Source organism: Erithacus rubecula, assembly GCF_903797595.1.
Source record: "Erithacus rubecula genome assembly, chromosome: 1".
Taxonomy (NCBI): domain Eukaryota; kingdom Metazoa; phylum Chordata; class Aves; order Passeriformes; family Muscicapidae; genus Erithacus; species Erithacus rubecula.
Window position 1 is genome coordinate 32,745,907 of NC_136658.1, and position 27,176 is coordinate 32,773,082.

Here is a 27,176-nt window from a genome sequence, read left to right on the forward strand (position 1 = left end):
GAGCATATCTGAGGAATGGGCTGCTTCTGGCACAAAGCAAAATTGGTTAAATCTAAAAATCCCAAGAGAAAGAGTTCATCAGGATTTTATATTCCATCAGCCACAATACTGACACTTATATTAATTTACAAATAGACTAGAACTTAGAAATTATTTCAATAGAATTAAAAGTTAAATAATAAAATTAAAATAGAAGATAAAAATCTTACCAATTAGGGTCCAAGTGTCTCTCAATATGAAAAGATCAGATGGAAGTCAGGGTCTCGAGCAATTATTTTCATGTTTTTTAATAACTGATTACAGTGATAAACTTAAGAACTTCTTTTCCCAGAAGAAAGTAACTATAATGCACAGGACTAGTACTAACTGTCCAAATAGACCATCTAACCTGACTTTGGAAGATAATGCTGGGTGCTATTTGAAATGTGGCCATTGCAAATGCAACTATTGGTACATCAAAGAGCAAGCAGTAACACTCATCAAAGCAAAAGCAAAGATACTAATGCATAAGAAGCTACTGCTCATGACTCAATCATAGGCTGATGGATGGCTTTCAGCCCCTTAAAAAAATATGAAGTTAAAAGTGGTCATTTCAATCCCTCTAAAAGCATTTTCTTACATAAAAGCAGGTTTGTGCTAATGGAATTTATTTCACATTTGCAATGGCCTGAGAATACATATTTTCTGCAGCTTATCAGATAAACAAAATCTTGGCAAGTCAGTCACCCAGTGCTTTGTGACTGTTCAGGCACACTGTGCAGAGGCAGACCTGGCTCTGGGTTTCGGACACCATAAAGTCCCTTCAAGGCTCACTCTACTTCTTGACACTGCTTCCAACCCAGAATCAAGCACAACTCAATTCTGATTTGCACTAACACTCCTCTCTTACTGCCTTTGGAGATGGTCAGATCCAGGTCTGTTTGGGAGAAAGCATAAGGAAGAATTTATCTAAAGCTGCTTGCTAGAAGAACTGGCAGTATCCTTCTACTAGGATCCTGTCACTAGGCTTTGACAAGCTGGTAGGAAGCAAGCGTAGCTGTGATCAAATGACAAAACAAAGAAGCTCCTTACTTCTTTTAATTGCTGAATTTCATTCTGGGTGCCTAAAAGGTATCCAAAAAACAGTTTCCTCTGAAGCACACTGCTTCACTGGCCCATGCAGCTCTGTGCCAGCAGAGGCTGCTGTAGGTAAAAAAGTCCCATCCTACCAGCCATAGGTCCTTGGCCACAGGGCTTCCAGGAATGAAGGGTACATGAATATTTGGAGCTCAACGACCTTGGCCATAAACCCCAAATCTGATCTTTCTGAGATAGGGCAAGCAAAGGGTAAGACAAATACCAACCTGTTTTGTGCTTAAATAAACAACACCTGCCATTCAGCATCAGTTGCAAACTGCAACAGATTTATGAGTTACATACATTTATCTATTTCTTAAAAGTTAGTCACTGGCTGTGCAAAAAGGTAGCTCAGAATTATTTTATTTTTTTTTCAAAGAATACTTGTAATTGGATTGTTCCAAATATGAATTACTCATAAAACGTTCCCTCCCTTGCACAACAATACATTTTTATTTTGCTCACTACCAATAAATAAGCCTCAGGAAAATATATAAATCTTTAAGGGAGTGAACGAAAATGTAAAAGAAATTCTAGCCAACTAGTTTGGATCCAGACTTGAAACAGCCTGAAATAAAAACACATTTAAATTCAGGAATTTTTGCTCAGCCACCATAGGCACTATTCCTTTATTTTAAAAAGAATAGAAGCAATTTGAACTAGAAAAAGAAGCCTTCTTGAAAACTATTTTTAAAATGACCCTTAAGGAAGAGTGAATTCATGCTGTGCAATTTGCAAGATAAGTGCATTTGGAGCAATTCACTGATAAAACAGCATGATGAAAGGTGGCAGAGAGTGATTGCCTTCACACTAGCCTGCAAGGGCAGCAGCAGCTCAGGTTACTGTGATAAACATAAACATGTGATTCTTGAAAAATTAACATAAGAGAGAATTCATTTGTAGACGCACCATTGTTTCTCCAGTTGCACACAGACACACATAGCTGAGAAATACTGGAAACAAAGAGTCAAGAGCAAACAACTTCCCCAGGAAGTATTCAAAAAATCTTGCCCAAGCCATCTTGCCATGGGCAAGGTCAGAGCAGTCAATTAAGAGATTGTAGGAGACCAACAAAAAAAAAAAAGGCTGGTGCATGTGGCTTCACTTATTCCAGCTCACTACATCACTGCCATGGGTGGACTCCAGCCACACAGCAGCACTTGGCACAGGGAAGCTTCACACCTGGACAGGTGACACTGGTTACAAGCAGTATCAAAAATAGTGCAAGGTTTGCAGATCATGTTGTCTGTGTAAGAAACTGGGGGAGTACACCAGTGGAAGATTTCTATAAGCAGAGCCATTGCTACTTCTGACAGGGAGGGAGTGCTGCTGCTCTCTGGCTGCCACAGCTGTGATAACACCAGAACAGGAGGAGACCAACTCATGACACTCACTTAAGAACAAAAAGCCACTTAAATAAATACTAATTTCAATGGGGAGTAACTTCACCTATTTGGGGATTTGTTTAGCTGTAAACCACTTGCCAGGTGAGTTGCTTTAAGTGTTAATCATTCCATGATCTTCAGAGTGTCCCAGCACATTAACTCAGATCTAAAAAGCTGAGAGCCAGGATGGTCATCTTTCACAGATGGAAGCTGAGGATACAGTTTGTCTGCTATTGTATAAGAAGACCAGGATTTGACGTGTTTAATTTTGATGCCTTGCTCACAAGGTCACTGTTCCTTCTGACTCAGTGCATTTTGGAGCAAATTGATTTTTCTAAAGTGCAGGCTTGCACTAAGTAGGTTGGTTTGATTTTGTTTATTTGGGACTTCTTTTCCTATTTGGGGAGTTGAACTAATTCAAGCTGTACCCTGGTGAGATTTAAAACCTGACATGACAGAATGAGATATTTGGTTTTCCTCTCAGTGCTTTCTTGAGAAAATCCCAGGTCATTTTTTAACTCAGTGTCATTGCAGTTCTAAGCACAGTCTGCTCCTGACTGCTCATTCATGTCCCCAGGACACCCCTTCATATGTGGCAATACACCAAGTATGGGCTGTTATGGCAAAACCAGCTAGTGAGCTGAACTTCCACCACTGAAGTTTTGAGGTCCCACCATTATGATGAAGGGGTAAAGCTGAGGGAAGGAGCTCTTCCAGCTTGCATTACAGGTCAGAAATCTGTAGTGGCAATAGATCCCAAGAGGTCAAAAGTTATTTCCATGCTTTGCAGTAATACTATCACACACCATATTTTTTATGCCACATCTAAATGTAACACTACCATCCCATCAAGCAGCTGGACCTCACTGAACTTAAATCTTTAATCCACCAAGCAATATGCTGCTGAGTTACCACATTATTAAGTCCAAAATGTTTATCAAATTTCAGTCCTGGCAGAGAGATTATCAAATTTCAATTCCCTGGAGTTTCAGCTGAGCATAGGAGGTATGAGGGCAACAGTATCAGGTCCTGTGCATCAGGTAGAGCTCTGCAGTATGCCAGAGACATGGGAAAAAAGTCCCCCATGTCCAAAAGATTAAAGAAGTTCTTTGCAAACAGTCCCAAAATTGTCACACAACTTAGAGGAACCTTTCTACTTGACTCATTTCCAGAATTAGAAAGCAAGAATCTGATTCCACCCTTGAGGATTTGTTCAAAAGACAAAGAATGTCAAAATCAAACTGATTTACTAGATAAGAGATTAATGGGCAAAGACCACAGATAACAGATAGAGGAGTTCATTGATCAGACAAGGGGAAAGAATACACTGCTGAAGGAATCCTTTCTTGTGCAGAGGACAGGAAGAAAGACAGACCTTAGAGCTATTATTCTTTCCTTTAAGTACAAATACTTCAGTGTCAATATACATGAGCAGAGTATTTTTTAGCCACAGGCTAAACTGAAGCATTTGTTAGGAGATGACTTTCAGGCTCCTCCTTGAGTTTATCTAATAGAACAGAAAATGGAACAAACAGAGCCATGTAAATTTAAGCAGGAGAGTAACCATAAATAGCATCTCATAGCCCTACCTGTGCATCAGCAATTTTTCTCTTACAAATTCCTTCTTTCAAACTCTTTCCACTACTATTTAGTATTTTTACAATCTATGGCTTTGCAGATTTGTGTGTTCTGATCCCCCTTTATGTATATATACATGGTTATATGTATAAACAAATTCTGGGACAGAATAGTAACAATTATAATATGATAATCTGGCTAGCCACTTCCAAACACATATGAAAATGGGATTGTAGGAGTAGTCAGCCTGGATTTAGGAAGAGGAAAATCATGCTTTGCAAATCTGACAGCCTTATTTGATGAAATTATTATCTTAGTGGGGTGAAGAAGTTGACACTATTTAGTCTTGACTTTAGTTATGTTTCCAACTATGACCTTCATGACATCTTCATAGGCAAATCAGTAAAGTACAGGCTGGATAAATGGGCAGTGAGGTGGGCTGAAAACTGGCTGAACTGAGCTCAGGTGGTTCTGACAAGCACCACAAAGTCCAGCTGGAGAGCAGGCACTAGTGGTGTACCTGAGGGATGGACACTGGGGATAATGCTGTTTAACATGCTCATCAATGACCTGGGTGATGGGACAGGCTGCACTCTGAGCAATTTGCAGATGAAGTGGGAGGAGCTCCTGCCAACACCAGAAGTTGCACTGCCATTCATAGAGGGATCTTGAAAGGTTGGGGAAATGGGACAACAGAAGCATCATAAAATTTAACAAAAAAAGAAACAGAAAGTCCTGTCCCAGGGGTGGGATAGTCCCAGGCACCAGTACCAGTGGGTCACCTTTCTGGAAAGCACAACAGCCCTGAAAGGTGACTAAATATCATGCCCATAGTAAAGCTAGGAAAGCTGAAGCAGAACAAGGTCAATAAAAAAGGATCTTTGGAGGAGACTCCAAAACAGGATGAGTACTGCTTTAATACATAGGCAATCCCTCCATTCATTGGATACCAAACAGAGTTCTATGACAATGACTACTTAAAAATTCTAAAACAGACTTGTAGCAGTGAGAGGACAACATGACCTGAATTTCTGCTGAATCTATTGGTCTCTCAAAGAGCCTTAATTTGGTATTGCCTCTCTTGCCATTAATTAGGCTTTTACTATCGACTCTATACTGACCAGGCCACTTTAATTAGGAAAGAAATCTTTTCTTCTTTCCTTTCCTGCAGACAAAGACTGGGATATATCAGAAAGGGTATTTCACAAGGACATGAAAAACGTTCGGATTAATAATTTATGAGAATAACTGCTTTGGAACTGGATCAGTGTAATATGCAAGATAGATCTGAAAGCATTTGGGTTTGCTTGTTATGGTATTGAGTTTCTTAGGGGATTGCAATTATGGCTTAGATTAGAGAAACATTAACAGAGCTGAAACTGCCCAAGTGGCTAATTTATTTTGCAATAACAATTGATATTTCTTGAACTATCAATAACCCAGTTGTAACTCACACATTGCTAATATTGTTTGCAACGCAGAGGGAGGTGAAGCAAATCTTTGAGGAGTATGCTGGATGGAAGTCTTCCTTAAACATGAAAAATATGCACAGAAGACTTTCCAACAGATAAAATAGACACAAATTCAAACACTTGACTTTTATTTGAGGAGGGACCAATATAATAAATTGGTTTTGAAAATCAACCAGAATTTGGTATATGTGCTGGTGTAAACTCAAAATTAATGAGGTATCTTATATTTGCTGCATATTTGAGAGAACAGCATGACCAAAATACAGAATACTAACCTTCACAGATGGCTTTAGCAATTCTCCTGTTGTGGTCCTCTGAGCTTTGTTTGTTATGATTCTGCACACTTTCCCATTTTCGTTGCTCTCTGAGTTCCAGGAGAACTCACATTGCTCTATGAAAAAGCACAATGCTTAGGCACTAGAGCCAAAGGCAATGCTAGGTTAGCACTTCCATTGTCCTCTTTGCCAGAATATGGAATTTACTGGTTTGCATAACTCTTTCCCCTGAAGCCCTTGCAGTCTGCACTGAATCACAGAGGGTTTGGCAGGCACAGAAGGGCTCAGCCTTCAGACCATAGGACTCAAGAGGTTCTGCAAGCCATGAGTGAAGCAGATATTTAAGAATGGAGGTGATAGAAGAAGTAGTATCTATCCAAGAAAGTCAGAAGTTCTTCCTCTACAAAGGAAGGCACAAAGGAAGTCAGACCTGGCAAGGATAACAAATGGAGGCACTGGTTTTCTATGATCAGATCATGCAACATTTTGGTTCCTGGCCTGATTAGGATTTTTATGATCATAAAATGTTGTAGCAGTTTGCAGTGTAAGAATAGTTATCAACATGTCACTCCATTAAATGTTATTATATTCCTATGTCTTTCTATTCTGGATGCAACTGAAGTCTGAAAAGGCCTCAGGAGTCCTTTAGTGACTTACCCTTGTTGCTTTTGCAAGGAAATACAATGAGAAATTTCATACAACTCTTTTGAGTGCAGCTTTTTTAAAATAATGTGATATGATCAATTAATTTTTAAAGCAGCTACTAATAGAGCTTGCCTGTAAGCTAGATATTAGTCGTAGGAATAAATAGTGACAGATTTTTTTCAATTAACCCAAGAGCAGCACAGCAATTAGTGTATCAGTATTTGCTGTTGTATCGTGCATCCTCTGATGTGTGAATCACTCTGCTGTTTTCCAGTTTGGATGTCTGCAAAAGATCTCTAAGCAGTCACTGCTCTAGATAATAAACAGAACCTTAGCTTGGAAGGAAAAACTGGATTTCATTCAAAGTCCCATGTCTGTTCTGTTGTGTTGTGAGGCTGTTCTTTCAGTTTTCAAATATATTGTTCACTCATGGACATTATTATCTGCTGGCATTTCTGAGCAAGAAGAATTTTTTTGTATAAAAGGGTTATTACATAAGTGCAGGAAAGTATATCAATTAACATTACTTTCAATAGATCCAAGAATGAGGGTGCTGGTAAGAAAGCTACTGAGAAATTTAATCAATCCTCAATACTATTCCCACCAGTATTACTGCAAAAGAACTTGCTTAATTGGGGGCCTATCTGTTCAGAAGAAATAAAAAGAGCCAAATTCTGATCTTGAACACACAGATTTGTATTGACATAATTCTTCCAACTCCATTCTTGTTACCCCTTACTTAGTGTATACCAGCACCAAGGAAATTATGATGAGAATGTCATCTGCCATGTCTCATATTGAGTGAATACTTCTGAATCACAGAGAAGAAGGTGGAAAAAATATGTCTATCAACAGTGTTTAGCCTCAGTTGCAAGCACTACAATGAATACAGTAGATATTATAGGGAATGCATGGTGGAGAGGTTAATTATAACCCATTATAGCCATTAGTATAGTAATATTATGCAACTTTTGTGTTCAGAGTGTTTTAAATGTTTTTGCCTCCCTTTATGAAAAGTTCATTACCACCATTTCAGACCACATAACAAAAAAATAAACAGAAACCTTACAGTAAATTTCAGTTCCAAAGGTCTTGCTGAACATTGCCAGAACAGGTCCAAGATCTTAATCTAGCCTTAAAGATCCATAGCATCAATATCTGTGTCTGAAATACTCCCCATTGGCTCTCTTTCTACTTTACAAGGAGAAACATTCACTTGTAAATTATGACACATCTGGCATATTTTCAGTATCTATTTTGGCGTGAGCTGAAGTGCCCATTACTCTCCCATTGGTTCCAAAATAGATGAGATGATGAGATAATATGTGTAGGTGTTTCCATTTGGTCAGATGAGACTCACCTTTCAAAAGTATTTTTGAAAAGGGAGCGTGGGGAAATAAAGGTACCAAACTTGTTTGAATCTAAGCACTGAGTAACTCATTAGCATGGGGATCAGTCTAAGTTGTCCTTCACCAGGGAGTATCCTCCAAAACATTTCTCTGTACAAATACAAGAAGTTTTGAACAATCTGTTCCAGCAACCTCCCATTCGATTTCTCCAGGCATATGTATCTCACTTCTCACCTCTAAAATACAGCTGGCAAAATGCTAATAGGACATGCAAGGGAGGTTTGCTTCCTACTTCTCAATTCCTCATAGGAATTGTCCAAGAATAGTCAAGGCTGTGGAACTACAAATCCTAAGAAAGTTCAGAAATGTAACTAAATGGATAGGAGTCAGTGATGGGTATGTAACTTCAGGTACTTTCCATGCATATGAAAACACTCTCTCAAGATTTTGATGGTCACCATATAAAACTGTTGAGGTAGCCTCAAACATCCAGCCCAACCACCTATTCCATTGACTGGGAAATAATGGAAGTAGGAAAAAGTTCTGCATCAGTGACAACATAAGGTTAAATATCCTGCATTTCTACTCAACTAGGAAAACAAGATTTCACCTCTCCAACATGGAAATGATCTAATCTTACTAAAATTTTGACACCAAAAAAGGGGGCATTGTAAATGGAATTCTATTTTAGGTCTTTTTTTCATGGGTTTCTAGAAAGTGTTAACTATAAATTGTCATTCCCTGGAGGGCTTGCACAGCTAGACTAAAACTGATTAAAGTATGTGTATCACCAGCAAACAAAATCTTACAACTCTTAGAAATTTTCTGTAGGCTTTCCCTGTTCCTATATATTTCACAGTGAACATTACATGTTCAGAGTAATCCCAGAGTTTCATCCCTTCTCCCTACTCTCCAGCTAAGAGCTATAGATGAGAAAAGACAAGGGAAAACTTGTTTGGTTTGGCACAGGACCACCAGTTTGGCCTGACCCTTCCAGTGTAATGGAAGAGCATCCAGCAGACCCAAAGAATGGTAAGCTCAACACACCCAGAGCAGTCCCACTCTTGCTAACAATGTCCACCTCTTGCTGGGAATGATGCTCCCTTATCTTAACCAGGTACCTATGTTTTATTCAGATAAGATTTAGGGTAAAAGAATGCATCTTACTCTATTAATCAAAAGATTAAGATGGAATAAAATTGTGCTAATTGGAAGAGTTATACAGGAAAAGTCTGTGTGACCTACATGGAAGGTTCTTACATTTTTTGCTTTTGCTGTCATTTGGATCTCTCTTATCCTAGGGTACCATGGAGATAGACACCAAGATTTCCAACTGTTTGTATTTAGAAGGGCTGGAACTTCCAACAATTTTTCCTTTCTAAAATGTTCTAACTATTGTTTTTCCTCAGAAAATACAACATAGAAGTAAGTATTATGGGAGATTAGTTCTTTACCTCACCTAAAGTTTTTGGTGCTTATTTTGGGTTTTGGTTGGTTGGTTGGTTGGTTTTTGGTTTTGGTTTTGGTGGGGTTTTTTTGGTTTTTTTTACTTCATGAGGAAAATGTGGTATAAATTTGCATTTCAAGGAATATATCTGTATATACCTACCCAAAGCTGGGAACAAAATGCTTCTGTTCAATCCCAGTTCCTACCTTCATCTCCCTCTAGAGCATAATTAACCCAAGGGTGGGAGGAAAGATTGAGAGTAATATGGAGCTGATTCACCTTCTACACTCACTAGCAAAAATAGAGATTATTACTGCATGCATCAGTGGAATTGAAGAAGAAATTAGTCTGAGATCACTTGTAAACAGATTCAGTCAGACATGACCATTGCATGAATGGGAATGCATAAATTAAGCTTTGCCAAAGGTTATTAGTAATTTATAGTTTTGGCTTTTAGGAAGCTCCAAGCATGACGCTATTTACTTGCATTGTTTATTGAACAAGTATACTTACCAGGCAAGTCACAGCATCTCAATGCTACTTTGTCTCTTGAGGATATCTTGCCTGATGAACAAGTCTGTGATGTCATAGGCCAAACACTGCATTTGAAGTTGGAAAACATCAATTGATTGATGCTTGTCTGAAGAGCTGCCACAGTGAAGGTGGAAGAAAGACTGATTGTCATAACACGACTAATACTGAAAATTGATGTGTCTCTTTTTCATCATTTCCAAAGCCGTAAACTGAAAGTTAATTGATGACAAAGCATTTAAATACAGATTTTTTTTTCAACACATGTGCAGAAATAACTAATGACTTTGATTAAAAAAACATTGTTAATAAGTAAAAGAACTCAAAGAGGTGCAAAATAAATATCTTCGGATCCCTTTGATCCCTAGCAGTCAATGTGAAATTCTATCACTCTCTCCTGTGTGGGGTGTCGATCAAGAGAATACCTCAAATTGTTCCTTGACTGCTAAGCTGTATCAGAACCTGGACAGAAGACCTAGCTAGTGGAAGCAGCAGTTTCAATTGAAAAGACCCATTCTTCCCTCACATCTAAGAATGCCTCAGCTTTGTGTTGAGGAGACCTTGTGCTTTCTTAAAGACAGGGAGAAACAAATTGTGACCATGTGTTAACCCCACCAAGTCATCATGATCAGCACTCTTCACCCTTGAGCAATTACACTGATAGCATTTCAGCAAGATCAGCAAGATCAAGATCTGAGGCCTCTCTCTGAACATCTCCTCTGATCTCTGATCTCTCTGATCTTGTCTTCAGACACCTCCTTCCTGTCCCTCCTTTGGCATATTCTCAACTCGATGGTCTTCAAGCCATAATGTTGGCTGCCTCATTATTTGCTTTGACTTCACTTAGTTGCAAGCTCCACTGATAGAGTTAGGTTTGCACTGAACCCTCTCCATCCTTATTTTCTGACTCCTGTAACACCAAATTTAAATGCTTCTTATCTGCAGTCACACCTTGGGATAAACTGGTTGTCTACTGCAGTGATCTCATCTCCTGTCTGGAACAGGGGGTTTACATTTCAAGTACAGCTGAAAAGAGCCATGAGTGAAGCCACCCAACTTGCAGCTGTCTGGTGCAGGGGTAAGATGGAGAGCATCAGCAAGCTGTCGTGGGCAGCACAAGGCAAAGCATGAGGGAGATACACTGGCAAAGCAGATACCATTGTCAAAGTAAATAAAGCTCCTTCACACGAGTGAGAGGAAGGAGATGTGGCAGCAAGCCATCCGTGTGGAAGTCCCTCATCTATGCAGCCAAATCAAACCCTGTAAGTGAGGTTTTCTAGAGCATAAGGCTTTGCCTAAAGAGACTGCATGTCCATCATCCCACAGCATTTCTGCAGCACTCGCCAGCACTGGCTGGAGGTTACGGGTCAGGAACCTTCACTGCTCCTGTCACAGCTGCTGCCACATTACAGAACACATCAGCAGAAATGGGAGACGGAAATGGTGTGCTGCTTTATGTAGTTTGTTGCCTTTTGCTAGATGAGGGCATGCCTTTGATGTGCTCATCTTCTTTGTTTCTTCTTTAACAACAGAAGAAACATGCTTCTGGAAACACTGTCATAAATCTTACTGCAGTTGTTGAGGAATGAGAGCTGATGTCATGTTGAGCTGAATTTTTACAGCCACATAAACAGGAGGAAAATTTATCTCCAGACAATGAGTTGAATTAATCTCTGACAAACACAGTGGCAACTCAATTAGTTAATGAGTTTTTAAGGTACTTAGATATTAACAGATGGATAGACACAGTTTCTACTGTACTCAGTACCACTGAACTGGGTTCTTGAGAACCCTACTTGATATGAGTCTATATATGTAGACTGATGGAGAGACTACATCTGTGGACAGTGGAAGAGATACAGACACCATGTCTCTGGACTTTTGTAAGACCTTTGACAACATTCTTCCTCTCTAAATTGGAGGGATGTGGATTTGAAGGGAGCACTGTTTGGTGGGTGAGGGTAATGGTCAACAGCTCAGAGTCCCAATGGACACCAATGATGAGTGGTGTTCCTTAAGGGTCTGCACGAGGACCAGTCTTCAGTATCTTCATCATAGACATTAACAGTGGGATCGAGTGTACCCTTAGCAAGTCTGCAGAAAACACCAAGCTGAGTGGTGAGGCTGACATGCCTGAGGGATGAGGTATCATCCAGAGGGACCTGGACAAGCTCAAGATGTGGATTCATGGCACCCTCACATGGCAAATTGTAAGGTCTGGCACTCACTGGGCTGTGCTGAAATCAGCAGACTGTGAAGTACACTGAAGCACAGGCTGGCTACCAGCATTCATGACATCAGGTGCACTGTGGCTGGTACAATAATTAATGGGAATTAGGAGCAGGAAAAATAACATGATGTTATCGGCAAGAGAGCTGGAGAAGCAGATGCAGTGCATGGCATGGCTCTGCAGCCCCAATCTTTGCACTTGGACCTTTGTTCTCATTTACCATTGCTTTGCTCTCCCAGGAGCTACCTGAAAGCATGGATAACTACAGCTGATTCAGTTCATGTGCTATGTGATGCATGTTTCTGGGGCTGTCATTCTGAGTCTGCTCTATAGGAGGAAGCTCAGGTAAGCCATACATGATCCAAGACCCCAAAAATAAAAATTTGAAGTTCTCATGTTGTCCTGGGCTTTTGCACTGGGATGACTCTTATTTTTAATAAATTGGCAAGCCAACAAGTCAGGTATTATTGGCTGATTTGTACTCTGTATGGACATGGAGTATGTGTGTGAGGGAAATGGGCAGAAATGGAGGCAGGGAGGGCATGAAGAGTTCAAGAGAAAGCAAGTGCCTCTACTCCACCTGCGATTTCATCAACCTGGCATCAACAAAGTTGCTTAGACAGGAGGCATGTCCTGGCCTCTTAAAAAGAATTGAAAAGTTGTCCTATCTTTCCTTCTTTACTACTTAAAAAGCCAAAAATGTTCATTTCTTCCACCCTAGAGATGTCTGCAAGTCTTCCCTCAGCTGATTTCTCAGCGCACAAAAGGATGCAAAAAAACAGCTCAGAGAGCAGCTGGGAGGAGCATCTTTCTCAATGGTTTCTGACTGTTCCAAAAATAGCAGCCACAAGCTGTGTATTCTCCTGGGAGGCATTTCTGCCAGTGCACTGCTCACCTGCACACCATCCACTGCAGTAACACAGGGCAGCTCAGGAGTCTTTAAGTACATTTCTAAAACAAAGTCTTCCTGCAGTTTCCCCAGCACACCCTGGTGCCCACAGGGTGTGTGTACAAGGCCAGCTCCCACTGCCAGCAGCCTCCACTTCTTCCTCCTGTGCAGGAGGCAGGAAGGGCAGAGCCCGGACACCCTCTCTGGGAGACTCTGTCTTTGATTGTCCTCTTCCCTTTAACCAGACTAGAGCTGCACATCACAAAAAACTGATTTTAAGCCTGTCCAAGAAGTCTCAGCCCATGTGAAGGGAAAGTAACAGAAAATGTGAAATCAGGGGGCTGTTTATCTGTGGTACTTTGATAGCCAATTTTGATCATAGATGAAACATCCCTACTGACACGGATATTTCACTCTGTAGTTAAGATTCAGAGGACTGTGACCTTTAAATTAAATGCTTTTTTTTTTATACTGGAACACAATTATCCTATTAAATGCATCCAATGAAAGAATAAACCAACCACATGCCATACACATCTGTTTAAACTCATCCATCAGTCACATCCAGGAGGCACAATGAGCTCTTTGCCAACTAATTAGAGACCAAATATCACTCTGGAATTACTCATCTATGGATTTTTAATACTGAATGAACTCAGAAAATGGTTAACAACCAGCACCTAAAACCAGTAAAGTCCACTGATAAACCACTCCCTGTTAATTTCTTGCTCAGGGTTATTATAACACCAGGGACAAGTAGTTGGAAAATGGTGATAATTAGAAGAGGAACTTTGCAATAAAATATTTTTTTACCTAAAACCCACTTTGGAATTTCTTAACCAGGGGTCTATCCAGGGAGCAGACCTTGCTAAGTGCACTCTGTTAGAACTTTGATTTTTATGGCATTCTAATGTGACTTTAAAGCTCATTAAAACAGCTCCTTTTGTGCTGCCAGCAACAAAAGCCTTGATGTTAAGTGTCCCCTGGAGTCCACAGTTCAGATAAGTGCTGTTGTTTTTCACTAAGCTCAATCTCTCAAACTACCAGCTCACAGAATAAAACAAAAGTTTGCACCCAGCAGTAACCTGGAAGCCAGATTTCAAGATAATGTGCTTGCAGCAAAGACATGGTGCTTTTTGAGCAAAAATGCTTTAGAAATTAAGAAGCAGGAAATAAGCAGCTGTGTTGCATGCTGCCCAGATTGTTACACAGAGTATGTGCTGGGCTTTTCTTAAAATCATTTCTTCCCTCTTTTATTTACCAAGAATTCAGGGGAGAAATATCCAGGTAGTTATAGCTGCTTGTTTATTTGCAGCGCAGTGATGACTGCGTATTTAAAAGGCATTATTAAATTTGATATATAATCCCTCTCTTTAAAAAGCCCAAGTCTTGGAGTCTCTGTGCTTGATCAATGACTCCACATCAAATCTGTCCAATTTGCAAGTAAAATCAATTTGGTCTTATTCCTAACTGACAGTATATTCAGCAGAGGATTGGGAAGTCAAGTTGGTTGGGTTTTATTGACTTGCAAAGCATCCACTAGTAAAAACAATTTTGTGACACAAAAGCTAAAATAGATTGCAATGCATTCTCCTGTAGCATATGAATTTTCCATGGATATTAACAGAATTAAATTTCAGGAGCTGCTTTACCAATTTAAAATATGTCAATATAGTTAGGCAGATCAGTCAAGTCAGCAAGGGTGTGGGTTAGGGTTTCTTTATCCATAACTGCACTAAAATGAATAATTGCAAATTTAATTACTGTATAAACTGTTGTGCAAATAACGATTTTGCACTTTAGTTAAAACATTGTGAATGCCTGAAAAATACATTCAGCTAACATTTAAGGAGAGAATTTTCACAGGTCAAGCTGTAAATCCCTACAGCTCTCATTCTCCGTGAAAATTAGATATCTGCATTGATTTATCCTGTAATTCTGTAAAACATGTCATCTTGCTCTTAGTATTAGATCTGGCAGCCAGTACAACTCTTTTAACCTTTGTAGGTGCAAAGGACTGCTTGAGTCAGCAAGAACCTTTAATGGGAGCAACAAGAGCTTTCATTGCACATGCTGCAAAATGGAAAAGGTGCCCTTACTCCAAAAGTGGGAGCTATTTTTGCTTTCACCTCAGGCAAACAGAGGTGTAAGTGCCTCTATGATGTGCAGACAACTTGGCTACCCTGGCAGGGTTACTCAATTCTGTGTGAGCTCTGGTGTGGTCTCAGAGACAGGAAGCACTGTTCATCTGTAAGTGTTCTGCATAGGGGAAGGCACGTAGGCTGCGGGCAATGCAATGACAGCACCTGCACATGTGGGCACAGCTCCAGGCTTGCTTCTGACCATGGCCAGTGTTCTGATCATTTCATAGAAGAGTAATCACTTCTGATTTTACCTTGGAAAGGGAGCACACATTCATCATATTTAGAAGGTGCCCAGCTAAGGCCTGGCCACTGGTGTGGAATGCTTTAGCAGCATTTCCCCTAAAAAGTAAGTGGACCTCTTCAGGATATTAATAGCTAGAGAAAGCTGTGATGATGTATAGGCTGTGCACAGCAGTGAGAAGGTATTTTAGTTTGAAGAATAGTTTTGGAGCATTCATTCCCATCCATCATACCAGACTCCCTTAACCTGTAAGTGACTCTAAAGACCATAATGCTGTGGGATCCTGGACATCTAACTGACTCCAGCCTGTGCAAACATGTCAAAACAACCCTCTGGCTTCGTGCTGTGCTACCAGGCAACCCCCAAGAGCTGGATTTGGGAGCTCCCTGTCACCAGAGCCACCCCAAGGAAAACCCTTTGTGTAACACATAGTCTTTAACAGGAACCTGGAGCACACTGCTGCAGTAGAGATGTTTTCCCTTCTCAGGATTGCTCTTGACAATTCTCAAAATGTTCAGAGCAGTCCAAGCCATACCTTTTTCCATCAGCTATTGGACAGTAAACTTGCTCTTGCTTCCTGGTTCACCCTTCAGAGTTACATTCCCAGAGGCATTTAGATGTTTTCCAAGCAAAGAGACATTCCAGTTAAATTTCATAAATGCAAATACCAATGTTCCTGCAGTGAGCAATATTGCACAATGACTATCCCCACTGTAAAGATAAAGTGATAAGCAGTTTGCAACCAGCCTTAGTGCTGACTCCCAAAAATCATCTTACAGCTCCCAACAGGGCAGCTCTTGTTATGGCTGTATTGGAGAGATGCAGCTCCCCTGGTCTGTTTGTATTGTGGAGCTCCCCAGTTGCACAGAATTCTGCATATTCCCCCTCTCATTACATTGGCACCTGTTTCTACCCAAGCCAGACACAAAACTTAAGCAAAGGAGCACACAGACCCCCAAGAGGCCTGATCAGATCAGCACATGCTCTCACAGAGTGCCTAACAGGCCAAAAGCCTGGTCACAAAGTACAGGTGCAACTGCTTAAAACACAGGCAGAAAGACAGACCTGTCAGTGTATCACATTTTACATAGCAGCCTCATGTTATTGGATTGTATTATATTGTGCAAGAGATTCCAAAATGTCTGCCTTGATTAGGTTGTGAAAACTATTCTCTCATGAGGTATGTTTTTTAAATCCCTTTGGCTGACCTGAATACAGACCTTCTACATCCTCATCAATCCTTCAACCATGCTAAAAGCAATCCTCACTATCTCTTCTATAACAAAACTTGCTCTTTTCCCACAACTGATTATGGGGGATTACTTCACATGCACAAAACTTCAGCAGAAGAGGAACAAATGTAAGACCTTGAACAAAAGGGCAGAATGAGAAAACATATATTTTTCTTAATTGAATAATAGGGCATTAGCATTAAAACAGCATTACTGTAGACATTAATACATTGTTTAAAATGTCTCTGTAATAAATTACAAGGGTTTTTTAGATTAAGATGTGCTCATAGCCAGTAAATCTTACAACTACTTGCTCTTGAGACTGGTGCTATGGATTGTAAAAGAGAATGAATGAAAATGTACTAATAGCTATTGCTATGCAATAGTCAGAGAGCAGAATACACCATACAATACAGTATGTAACTATTGCCTGCTATCTGCAAACTTATATGGAAAATGTATGGTTCAGTGATAAAAATATTATTCTTAAAAGCTTAAAAATAACATAAGAACATTTATTTATTTATTTATTTAATCACAAACTCCAAATCCTGCCCCTTGAAGGATGAGCTTGGAGCTCTGCCAAGTGTCCATTCATGCACTGGTGTGGGGAGGAAGATGCACCAAGGAAGAAGAGTCATCAGGCACTGAACAGGCTGCTCAGGGAAAGTGGTGGCATCATCCCTGCAAAGGTACAAAAGTCATGTGAATGTGGCACTTGGGGACATGATTTTGTGGTGAACACAGAAGTTAATGGTTGGACTCAATCATCATAGATTGTTGTTGTTGCTGGGCCTTTTTTTAATCTCTTTTTTCCCCATCCTGTCTTCCTCCACCCCAGTTTCAAACCATCTCTAGTGAGGCAAATTTGTTTCATAGCTATAAACTTTACCAAGAGGCAAGGAATAATTTGAATAGAAATACAATTGTTATTTACAAATGAATGTACTATCTACCAGTATTTCTAGCTCTGTATTTGTACAGGCATTTAAATTATGCAGATTATGCAAATTATAATTTGAATCTCTTGTGTGTGTATATCAATTTAGTGGTCTTTAGCATAGAAGTTTCCACTGAGCAATATACACATTTGCAAGGGAATAGTTGGAACTACAATTAAAAGTTATGGATGGTAGATGAACCATAGTTATACTTGCACTGAAATTCCCCACACAAACTGTATTAGCAACATCTGCAAGTAGGGGAATGTATAGGAATATATCCTATTATATATGTATAGGAATATATTCTTCTTTATTTGCATTTAATCTGCATTCCTAAGGCTGGCTTAAATCACTTCACAGCTTCATAATGTGGAAGGGAAGAAATCTAGTTTCTATATTAATTGGTAATACATTATTTTACATTTTTCTCTGCAAGGAGGAAGAAACATTCCTGTCAATGGTTACAAAGGCTGCTGAGCTGCTCCTGCTGAAAACTGCTGGTTGAGCTAATGAGGAAATCAGCTGATATAAGGGGTTGCTCCTTGAAAGCCCTTGATGCAATCAGTACATAGGCCTAAGCTGTGCTTCCCTCTGCATTATCCAGCTGTGCTGATGGCCACAAGGGGCACCTCTATTCAACAAGCAGAAAGTATAAGTGTATTTTTACTTCATCACCACAGGCTCAAGGAGGCAGAGGGAGCCTTCTGACTCAATCATCACCTCCATTCTGAGAGCACACTATGAAAATGGTATAAATTCTTTCTTTGTAATCCTAAAATTGTGGACCAGACGAGCACCCAGTTAATTTACTGAGAGCTGAAAATGCCTATAAATCTCAGCACCCAGTAGCTCCAAGGAAGTTAAACCTTTGGAGGGAGTGCAGGGATGCAGGGCACACAACTGTGCAGCAGAAGCCAGGCTGTTGTGCTGAGATGTGAGGATAGCCTGGTTATTCTTTCTGAGCCAGACACACTGCTCCTGTGCTCAAGTCTTCTGAGTAGATTAATTCTACTTTGAAAGGTATGGTTTACTATGTCCAGCTGTATTCAGAATAATTCTAACTGTTCTAAGCTGCCAAATATTTGAAATACTTGAGCCTGCCTGTTCCTTTTGAATTCTAAGAATTTTCATTTGGTTATTTATCTTGATAAAAGTAGATCTGAGCTCATGGGAATAGGTAAGAGCTCTTGTTTGGTAATAACACTTTGTTCCAATGGAAAGAAATAGACCTTCTCTTCAAGGAGCATGATATTTTTCTCCTCTCATATGCAGTAACACCTGGATTGGAACTCTTTGTGAATGGATATTACAGATTCTTACCAAGTTTGTACTCATTTGTCACAGAGTGATGGCATTGGAAAAAGGATATAACACATTTCTTACTGCAAAATGCCTGTCTTTCCTATTTTAGGAGCAAAAACTCTTATGTCATAATTTATCTCATCAAGTGTGACTGAGTTCCATTCATTCTAGACACCACCCACTTCACAGCCAGTTTGGAGCAGCAGCTGCCTGAATGAGATGATTAGTAGGCACCAGGATATCTTCACAGAAAAGCAATTGCATGCTTGTGTTAGGCTTTTAAAATTAGCTAGACTTTTGAAGTCAGAACTCCCTGTCTTTATTTGGTTGACCAGCTCAATGTAATTCTGTATCCAAGAGCACCAGGAACATTGATCTCATCACACTAGTTTACATTCAGTGAAAGCTTTTGTAAATTTTGCATCCTTTTTTTCCTGTTTACTTACTCAAGTGGATCAGTTTTCAGTTTTCACCTGAATTACACTTTTTTAGTAAATGCTTCTTGATCTTGTCCCCACGAGAAACCTCTTTGCAGCTCAAGGAACAAAAGGGAGAAGCAGAAACAACATCTCTCTTTCCTTCATCTGCCTTTCCATCAAACTGGGGACAAAATCAAAATGAAGGAGAACTGCTGTTCTGAGGGACCTAAATAGGCTTGAGGAAAGCAACAAAAACTGAAATTCAACAAAGTCCTGCCCATTGGAAGAAAGAGCCCTTATTAACCACACAGGCAGAGAACTGGCAGACCACCCCAGTGCAGTCATCTGGCTCATGGAAGGGGTTCATGCAGCCCCACACATGCTGAACGTGCAGCACAGCACAAGCCATGGCTCTCCCTCCACACCCCTCCATTCACATCAGCTCTCTGAACACACAGGCAACACCTGACAGCCCTGGGACAGACTTGCTCTTCATAACTACCCACGTCAGGAGGAAAGCACCAGGTTGCCAGTGCTCATACAACTTTTATAGGCCTGTCTCCTCTGTACTGCTGCTTCCACTTCCATGGAAATTTTCTTTTTTGTCATGTGAGGTGGAAGGATTGTTTAGCAGTCCCTGCTCCAAGATACAGAAACCTGTCCCTGTACAGCTTGTAGCTCCACTACAGAGCAGAGTGGCATGAAATGTTTTGACCAGTTTGCCACAAATTATGAATTCAGATGCTCTCAGCAACTAAAAGTGTCAAGTCCTGTTCCCACCTTTTTTTTTAAATGGAACACTTGGAATATTTTTTACAGAAACAAAGTTTCTTAGCCCATTCCTAAATGCATTTTCTCAACTGTTAAAAAAATTGACTGCTCCAATTGATATGAAGTCTGTTTGGTTTTACTGTTAGGTTGTTGTTTGTCTTTTTGCTCTTAATCAAACCCAAATAAATTAATTTTAGTGATTTTTCACTTAGGGTGTGAATACAGAAAAACAGCTGTTTCCACAATTCTCCACCTCAGGACAACGAGAACAGCTTCCTTCTGTAGCAGGAACTGACCACCAAATTTTCACACTCCAGTTAACTCCCACCAGAGTTAAATGAAAATTGATTTTTCTCTCCGTCCACTGCCTTGCCATGTTCCCTTCCTGGATTTGCTGGGCAGCATAAAGAAGCTCTTCAAATTTATTTGCTATTGGTGAATTAGGAAATTGTTTTATGATGTAATGCCTACAGTTCTCCAATTCAAGCCAGTTACCACCTGGACTTTGTATCTGCCAAACCAAAACACTCAAAACTGCTCTTTGGTTGATATAAATTCAAATAACATAAAGTCTGTTTGTCAAGCAGACAGGGCTCTGCTGATGCACTCTTAGAGACCAGAAGGTACCAGGAGCTCATTGGTTAGGAAATACTTCTGGATCTTTTCAGACAGATTAATGGGAAAATTGAAGTTTTGAACCAGTTTTGCCCATGTTACATCTACTATTCAAACTTGTTATCTATGCCTAACACAGGAGCAGATGAAGAAATGTTTGACTCTACAACAGCAGCAGGAAGTTCATCATATCCTTTTGAATTGCTCACAGCCTCCCAAAGCTGCCTCCTTGCTGCTGCTGATCCCAATCAGAACTGACCTGTCTGTGTGGCTGATGTGCCCAAGGACAAGGCAGTGGCCATCACATCCAGCTTCACAAACACCTTCCTAGAAACAACAATGTCCAGCCCTAGCATTCCCAGTGTGAAAAGGCTTCCTGAAGAAGGCAGATGATAATTTCAGCCTACAACAGGAGAGACCCTTTATTTCCTCACAAAAAGAGAGAGAAGCTAGAGAAGAAGAAAGTTAAAACTGTTTTTACTCTATGCTTCTTCACATCACCAACCCAGGTTCAATGAAACAAAAAATATGGCTTTAAGCTAATAAAAACTCACAGTAGATTCAACTCATACACCTGCTATTGAATAAAGTGATTTTTGGCTTTGGTGAATAAAATCTCACTTATTGAAAAGGGAAATAGGATCTCTGGTTAAGATACTGGCACAGATTTTAAGAACTGTGCCTTACTGATCACCTCAGCCCATTTTCTCCTTGAATCCAAACTGCTTCAATATGAATTTCACTCTCAATTACCAGTTTTGACCACATTCCAAAAAAATATAAAAGGCTTACCCTGGTCTACTTACACATGAAGGCCCATGGTTATCCTTCCTCATCATTTAGGTGCCCATAAGTGCCCCAAGCTTTATGTGGGATGCAGGCTGCCAATCTCTCCATAGGCAAAGCAGGCAGCATGGTGAGTGAGTGATCCAGTGAGTATGCACCCTGTATTTTATCTTGCTCTCCAGGCATTTTTGAGGATAAAAGGAAGTCTTCAACCTAGTCTTTAGCTCCCCTATGGATAAAGTTGGCAGACAGGGGGGAAATATTTCATTTACTGCCATCTGGGTATAATTCTGGGCTCACAATCCTAGACCCATATTAACCTTTTCCTGAATAAGTATTTTATCAGCTATCAGAACTTCTGTAATGCAAATAGTAACAAAACACTGTCTCTCAGGAGTATGAGAACAGCCAGTTTTAAAGTATTTAAAAGGCTTTTTTTTCAGCTGAATCATCCACACACATCACCCCTTTCTGATTTTCAAGGAAGCAACATGCAAATAACCAAAAGTATTCCAAAAGCATTTAAAATAAGTAAAAAGGATTTGCCTAAGCTGAAAGCAGGTTTATAGAATAGCCTGAAATAGTCGAGTCTAGGACCTCTTCCTTTGCAAATGTGAGTGATTCACATGAATATTCAGACTATGCTTTGCTCCAACCTCTCTTTCAACTCATCATTTTGTACAGAGTCAACAACAGGAGAGGCCCACCTTTTCTCCAGGGGGGTGATTTATAAAAGTAAATTTGCAAAAGTTTTTGTGCTTTTTAATTGTTTTCTTCATGCTAAATTACATGAGCCTGCAAAGAAGATAGAAATCATTAAAACTCTGAGATGGAGAAGAAGCATTAGATTTAATCCCTTCTCTTATCAAATTTCTGCACTGTACATTTCCTAAGTGATTCGGTGTCAGGTGATAAGCTTTACTTGTCAGGTTGAGTCCATCATCAGGAAATTTATTATGGAAGCTTCATTTTCCATTCCTTAACTTAATCCTATTACTCTTTAATTTAATCCTATTACAACCAGGATTGTTGCTCCTAGCCATGTCCACATATCAGCACTGAGACGAAGAGTCACTTTAGAATGTGGAAACTCAAATTATTTTATTACAGCTCTCAGAGCAGCAGAGTTTCTAGGTTGGGTCTGTTCCAGGGGGTGATTCATCTCATGCATGAAGAGGTTGGCACACTAATGCTAGTTTACCTCTGCCTGTTAATTGGTGTTCATTAATTAAGGCTGTTTGAGTAATTTTACTGAACCTACAAGAGGAACCAGACCTGGCAACAACAGAACATCTACAATCATAGCAAAATAAAGCAAAATTGCTTCTTTGCACTCCTTTTGAACATTTCAGAAATTCCCCATGGGCTTGCTTTAGCTGTGAGGCATGATCTTGGGTTAATAGTTTTGATTAAGGCAAAGGAAGAAAAGGAAAGAGAAATCAGAACAGAAATAACATCTCAGATCAAAACAATCTTTTCTGCAGCTTTATTTCACTGTTCTGTGTAACTCCCTACTGAAACAGAGGTTGGCTGCTTTTCCATAGCAAAGCTTATACACATATATTGTGTATATAGACACAGACACAGATAAATATATATTACACACAGGCTATTAAACCTGCAAATCCAAGCATATACAAGTACTATAATGCCAGATTTAAGGTTACTCTGCTCATGCTCGTGCATGTGTTATGAGTCAACTCTGAACAACAAGATCACATGGTATTTTCCTAAAGACCAGTGATCATTCAAGTGTTTAGGTCTGTATCTCTGTGGGTGACAGAAGCATGGGTTTACCCCACCACTTGCAGAACTGCAATGAACTTGTAGATTCTTCTAAATTCCTTGTTATAAAATCTGAAGGAGAAAGCAATGGATTTGACCCAAGTAAACATCCTGCCAAAATTCCTGTGTTGTTTCAAGATGTGGGAGTACCAGAGCTGCCTGCTCAGAAAGATCTGAACCATTCTGCCTTAAGTTTTCAAATTCAGCCATGAACAGATTTTCCAACATGGAATACTTCGGCTCAAATGATTGAACTGTTGTAAGGAAGAAGATATTATACATGAAGTGACTAGGCTCTGGCACAGGACCCAGAATGCCTCTGTGCTGCACTCATCTTTGCCACAGAGCAACTAAAGACCTCTGGGCACAACCATGCCCTCAGTTGTTCTCTCTGTGAATGATACAAGCAGGCAGTGTTTCCATTCCACTCCTGACAAAAGACCTCATCTATTTCATAGAGCCATGCCAAAAATTCTGGTTTTATGTAAAGGAGTCTGAACTCCAGCTCAAGCCTGCCCCAAATCACTTTTCTCTTGGCATCCCCTTACATGATCTTTTTCACTTTTGATCTTGAGCATCACATTCACTCTCGTACACTAAAATTGATGATCTACAAAATATTTATTCAGTAGTATTCCTCTTGGCACAACATTAAAACACAAAATTATTTCAGTTGAAAGAGACCTTTAAAGATCACCTAGTCCAGATCCTCTGCCATGGGATAGGGACAGGACCTAGGTTAGACCAGGTTGCTCAAAGCCCCATCCAGCCTCAACCCCCTTATTTCCAAGGATGAACACCTTGAACATCTTATGTAAGTCTTAATTAGATTTGTCGATTGGGGTAGGAGAGATTTCAGTTTTGCACATTACCTGTAGATACTAAGAATAATTTCATTTTGAGGAAAAGAGATATCTCCAGATAGTCTGAAACTCTGGTGCAGCTATGACCTTCAAATGGTTGCTGAGAGGCCATTTCTTCATGGCTGGATGTGTTCCGCATGTTTTTGTCCATGCATAGTGGTGTTGACAGGAATTTGTTGTGCACTTCTCTCAAAATAACTTCTTCATGTATCCTGTAAATTGAGACAGCAGTTACTAGGTGCTTCATAGCTTCAAGCTCTTTAACAACTCCAAAACCTGTATTTTTTTTCATTTTAGAAGGAGTTGCAATCTGGAAAGGGAAGATGATTGTACATTTGGGATTTCTAGTACACAAACTTCCATTTGGACTGGACAGGGAAGATGAAATAGCAAAACCTGGTTACTAAAAAGACTTACAGCTTAAACCTATAAATCTTATCCTTTGTTGGGACAAAACTATTGCCCTTAGTGTGTGAAACAGCATAACAACCTCGACAGGGAAATTAATCCCATATTCTGCATATCTGTTACCTAAAGTCAGTAAACTATTGAAAAGGAGCATTATAGCTTTAAACTGGATTGAGAGTGAGGAACTTATGCTTCTTTAGTAGAGTAAAACCCAAATCTGCAGCATTTGTTTATCAATCCCTATTTACAATCCCTGTAGCAAACCAAGCTGGAGATCACCAGTGCAGAAAGCCTTTGTTCACCTGGTTTGTGAGCTTGTGGCCAGGAACAAAAGAACTTTTATTCATGCATGGTACCTACAGAGGGGACAAATTTCTTGTTGGGGAAAACAATCAGAACTTGAATGGCACCACCAGATTTGGTTTCAATTGAATTTCAACTACCATAAAGCATTTTGGACGTTGCTGCCAAATGAGTCTGATAGTTTTGCAGTAAACCCACTCCTAATTTATAGCCATGCTAATGGGAACCAAATTTACCTAAATGTGTGTGCGTGTGTGTACCCTAAACTCAGAAACTTTGTCATTCAGCTATCTACCAAGCAAAAGTGCCTCCTGGGGACTGAAGGTCATGCGTGGGCTCTCTTACTCAGGCAGTTTAGACACTTCCTGTTTAATTAAGTTTTGGGTGAGATGACAGAGCTCCTTGGTGTAAACGGCAGTACCTGAAACAGGGGAGAAGAATGACCTTACCTAACTCCATTATGCAACAGCCCATATGACTGCAGTCATTTCTGACGGTCTGTGGCATTTAGCAGTTGGCTGTAGTGTGTCTAACCATTACAGAATTGCTGAGAAGACAAATGTCCTTACAGGCAAATGTAGTTAACAGCACGATGGGTTGCAGGGCAGATGGATGAAATGAGCATCTAGAAATGAGCAGCTGCTACAGTGACACATCTCTCTTGACACAACCTCGCCAAGCCAGGATGACAGTACCCTCTGCGTGTGAGGGAGCTCTAAGTGGAGATGTTGCCATGCCTCCACTTGTCCTGAAGCAAGCAGTGTACCTTTCTGAAGCTCGTCTGTTAAATTTTTTAAGATCCCAGCTGGATTTACATTAACCTGCAAAGAAATATATTTGCTGTGTTTCCTGGCTCATAAACACTTGATCGCTTTGCAGAAAGCTCTTAGCTCTTGTGTAACCTATTCAAGCAAGAAGATCTATGAAAACAATGGTCTGCAAGTTGTTCCCATGACACAGAGCACTGGGGTCGAGTGGGTGCTGTTCATGCCTACATGGCAATGCATCAGTGTCTGTGTGGTCTTAAAACACTAGAACCCCACTGTGCAATCTAAGTCAAAGCACTTTGGACTCCATCAGAATTTCTGAGCAACATCAGGAGATGTGAAAAACTGTCTCCCTGGGAGCTGTCAGCCATTTCTATAATAACTTGTAAATAAGATCACAGTGACTTTTATGAACTTATTTATGAAGTTGTGCCAGCTTCTCCAGTACAACCATGCCTTTCAGGATCTTTGCTAGACAAGTGTACTGGGCCTGGCTGGGATGAAGTTACCTTTTTAACCTAACAGCACATGTGGAGCTAGGCTTTGAAGTTGTGGCTGAAACGGTGCTGGTAACAAAACAGTGTTTTGGCAGTTGCTGCACAGAGCTTAGAAAGCATCTGTGTTTTTCTCTCTTTCTTCCTCTGCCTGCCTTACCCAGCAAGTTGGCTGGGGGGTGGCAAATGGTTGAAAGGGGACCCATCCAGGACAGTTGTTTCCAGCTGACAAAAGGGATATTCCGTACCATATGACATCATGCTTAGCAGTAAAAGTTCAGAGGAAAGAGGAAGAGTGAAGCATGTTAAGAAGAAATTCTTCACTGTCAGGGTGGTGAGGCACTGGAACAGGTTGCTTCATCCCTGGAAGTGTTCAAGGCCAGTCTTGATGGGGCTCTAAGCAACCTGCTCCAGTGGAAGGTGTCCCTGCCCATGGCAGGGGGCTGGAATTAGATAGTCTTTAAGGTCCCCCCCACCCAAGCCAGTCTGTGGTTCTGTGATTGTCAAGCTATGTTTGTGATTACAGCATTTATCTTCTCAACTAAAGCTGAGGTCCTCCTTTCCAAGAAGTAGCAAAAAAATTTGGCCCGCCAGTGGGAAGTAATAATAAATTCCATTTTTTTTCCCCCTGCTTTGCCTGTGCATGCAGCTTTTGCTCTCCCCATTAAACTATCACTAACTCAAACCACAAATCTCACCTTCTTTCTGTTTTCTCCCCATCCCACGAGGGAAGGGAGTCAGTGAGCAGCTGGGTAGGTGTCTGTTAGCCAGGGTCAGCCCACAACAGTCTGTTCCAAGCACAGCATGAGGTCTGAAATAACAGGTTCGATTTGAGCATTCTATCAACACTTAGAGTTGTTAACTGGCAGGCCCTGTGCTGGTCATGCAGCTTGTGTTCTTCACTGTATATTACAGTCCGAGGCTGTTTCTGCTGTTTGCTGTGCTGCTTATCCCTTTACTTCACTGTGCCTGGACACCTTTTGTAAAAGGCAATGGCAGTGTGCCAGGGCTGGCCTATGGCCCTGGCATTGATGCTCCTCTTGTGCCGTGTGAGCTCCCTTGGAGGAAGCATTAGGGACTACACCTGCCTCTGCTCCTCTGGAATGGATGCTCTGCTCCTCTGGGATGGATGCTCTGCTCCTCTGGATGCAGCTCTTCTGCATGGGCTCCCAAGTTCCCTGTACA

General features: G+C 40.5%; 1 long non-coding RNA gene across 2 annotated transcripts; it reads right to left on the reverse strand.

The window, feature by feature from the left end:
* Nucleotides 1–5,836: 5,836 nt before the first annotated feature.
* LOC306801821 lies at nucleotides 5,837–24,268 on the reverse strand. 2 transcript variants are annotated; one of them, XR_013774192.1, is made up of 3 exons: nucleotides 24,107–24,268; nucleotides 9,781–9,915; nucleotides 5,837–5,942 (listed from the first exon to the last, which is right to left on the reverse strand). It is a non-coding gene; the product is annotated as an uncharacterized lncRNA (long non-coding RNA). The 2 variants fall into 2 exon arrangements; XR_013774193.1 differs by lacking the exon at nucleotides 24,107–24,268 and adding an exon at nucleotides 10,224–10,305.
* Between the last annotated feature and the right edge of the window lie 2,908 nt (nucleotides 24,269–27,176).